Below are 3,195 nucleotides of genomic sequence, written 5' to 3'. Positions count from 1 at the left end.
AGTCATGCTGCTTGTTAACCTGTCTCTCCATCATCTTATTTCATTGAAATCTAGCAAACTCAAGTATGGCTGATAGAGGATGCGAACGAAGCGTGTGTGTGGGCAGTGCAGCAAGGCAGGAAACTCCGTATTTCTCTACTGGGCATCAGTACACGCACACACACGCAGGCCCTACCAGGTTGTTTCCTCGCCAGCCAGAATTAGGAGATAAAAAGTTAATCTGAAGATGATGACCTGTTCTGCATCGTGTTCTCAAAGGTGACCATGAAGATTGTGAAGAGCTTCTTGTTCTGTGGCTCTGTCCCTCGGAGGGAGGATGCCAAGTGAAGAAGGTGTTAAAACAGCCCTGGGATTCCCAGGGTGCTGCGGACCCCTTGTTTTATCCAGGCGCTTTATTTGCCCCAGATCCTCAAAGGCAGTGAAGTGCCTTTAAGCCTTTGCACCTCAGCCATTTTGGATCTGTCTGTCACCTGGAAAAGTAGAAATACCAACATTTGCCTTCTTCAGGGGGACTGGCAAGAATGAGCTCGTTAAAGGTTACAGGGGATGGAGACGAATATTGCTGTTCTGCAGGCTGCAGAAACATGAAATGGCTTTGCATTTATGCGGATGTGGCTTGTTTCTTGCTAATTTGCCCCTACTTCTTGGAAAAGCAGCCAGTTAACTGCTATACCTATTATATCCCACGCTCCCGGGACTGTAGGCTTCAGTTTTGATCCCTTGGTGTTATCTTATCTGGAGGACACTCCCCACCCTGTTCCTTAGTGCTGCCTGTGAAAACCTGGCATGGCTTTGAACTCTTTCCACAATCCTTCCCCGTTGATCCTAATGGCTTTGGTGAGAACAGGGTGTAAGCGTGGCTGGCTCAAGGATCACTGGTCTGGGGAAAGATGAGTAGCCGTGACCCAAGAAGACCTTCCTGACTTGGAAAGGGATCCCAGCAAACCAGATCTCCAGGACACTGGTGAAGCCTACGGTATCTGTGGAATATTTCCTCTTAGCAACTCGATCTGGCTCTAAGAGGCAGAGTGTGAGCACAGAGCATGGAGGCACTGTTTGGTGAGCAGGAACTCACCCCCTACCTTCAGCAGGTCTTCTGGGGACAGGAGGTTGAGGCCAGCCTTGTAACAGGCACTACGTAAAATTAGGTGTGCGATCTGATGCAGGGCTGGGGGGACCTGGGGGAACACACTGGGGTTGCCAGGGAGCTCTCCCTGCCCTCACTGTGTCAGCACCAGAATTAGGCAGCCTTTGAAGTAGCTATAAAAGAGCTGCTGCAGCTCCATCTCTCTCTCTTTTGTGGCTGCACGGTGGCCACTTCCAGCCTCCTCTCAAGAGGACCTTTCCTCCCCAAAATGTTGAATCATGAGAAGCCCAACTGGCTCTTAAGCTGAGCAGCTCGAGGCCGTGGCTTAACGGTCAGGCGCAGCTGGCTTTCTCTGCAACGGGTGAGGGTCCTCCCGGGCTTGCAACGAAACCAACTGTGTGCTCTTCGCCCTCTGTTTGCCTCTTTGTGCCTTGGAGACCAGCCTGGGGAGTCACGTTAGCTGTGATTAGAAAGCCAGCATCCACCCCCGCTTAATGACACCGATTACTCCACGCTTCCTTGAGCTGCGCAGTGACTGTAGCGGTGATTGCGGTTGCCAAATGCAGCCCAGTTTAAGAGAACAAAGTTTTCCCGGAGAATAAAGGTGGAACCTCACCCTTTCCTAATAGGGCAGCAAAGCCCGAACCTTTCCACGTGCTTGTCTGAGCTTTGATACTTCACAACCAGGAAGCTGCCCGCTGTGGTCAGCTTATCGTGCCCGTTGATCTACAGCGGCTGAGCTGGGTAAATAACTGGGATCGTTCTCCATAGGAGTCAGTAATTTGGTAGAAGCAATACTTTGCAGTTTACTTTGACAAGAGAAGTCTCCTTCCCGAGAGTCCTGATGTTGCGCGCGCACACGAGCTGAACGCTTCTTTTCAGGTTTCAGATCCAGCCTGGGGGAAGAAGCCAAAGTCTTGCCTGGTCCATTCGTTGCCACCTGTGGTGTGAGGATGTCTTTCTTCGCAGACCCACCCACTAGTTGCAGATAAGCTCTTAGTGAGCGGTTGAGCTAAGCCACCTTGTCTCTGTCTGCTTTGCTTACATCAGCTTCCTCCAGGAGGTAACCTGGTCCACGGAGTTGCTTCCCCATAGCCCTTGTATTTTTTTCTGGAGGAGACTCTTGAGCAGGGCCGGCAAGAAGCACCCTTGGAATTCCTGAGATGTGGCGTGAGCCATCGGGAACCTGTTGGAGCAGGTCCAGAGGAGGGCCGCAGCGATGCTCAGAGGGCTACTCTTATCTGCTTTGCTTACATCAGCTCGCTCCAGGAGGTAACCTGGTCCGCGGAGTTGCTTCCCCGTAGCCCTTGCGTTTTTTCCGGAGGAGACTCTGAGCAAGCACCGCCTGCCGCTTTGGACGCTGCGGGAAACTGAGCCCCCTGCTCAGAAACCGAGCTGGTTCTTCCCCACTAAACCGCCTGCCTCCTGTCCCCGTGGCAGCCAGCCAGAGGGCCGCGTCCAGCTTCATTCTCCGGGCAGGCAGCATTAGTCAGGCAGAGAGGCCGAGTTCAGCCGCTCCTGCTGCCTGCGGGAGGGGAAGGAAAGCCGCCTGTGCTAAGAACAGGCAGCCACTGATGCAGAGCGGTGGGAGCATCTCTGCGAGGGTCCTGCCTCAAAAGGACCCTTCCCGCTGTGCTTCTCTACCAGCTCTGCCCACACAGAAACCTAAACCTATGCTGCCTTCTTGATGATGAGGGGCCTGGGGCATCTCAATTGTGAGGAAAGGCTGAGGGACTTGGGTCTTTTTAGTTTAGAGAAGACTGAGGGGGGATCTGATCAATGCTTACAAATACTTAAAGGGAGGGTGTCAAGAGGATGGGGCTGGTCTTTTTTCAGTGGTGCCCAGTGACAGGACAAGAGGAAATGGGCACAAACTTGAACATAAGAAGTTCCACCTAAACACGAGGAGGAACTTCTTTACTTTGAGGGTGGCAGAGCCCTGGAACGGGCTGCCCAGGGAGGTGGTGGAGTCTCCTTCTCTGGAGACATTCAAACCCGCCTGGACACGTTCCTGTGCAACCTGCTCTGGGTGGACCTGCTTTTGCAGGGGGGTTGGACTAGATGATCTCCAGAGGTCCCTTCCAACCCCATGTGATTCTGTGATTCTT

The sequence above is a fragment of the Numenius arquata genome, chromosome 2 (assembly GCF_964106895.1).
Source record: "Numenius arquata chromosome 2, bNumArq3.hap1.1, whole genome shotgun sequence".
NCBI classification, from domain to species: Eukaryota; Metazoa; Chordata; class Aves; order Charadriiformes; family Scolopacidae; genus Numenius; species Numenius arquata.
Note: the sequence above shows the minus strand (reverse complement) of the source record.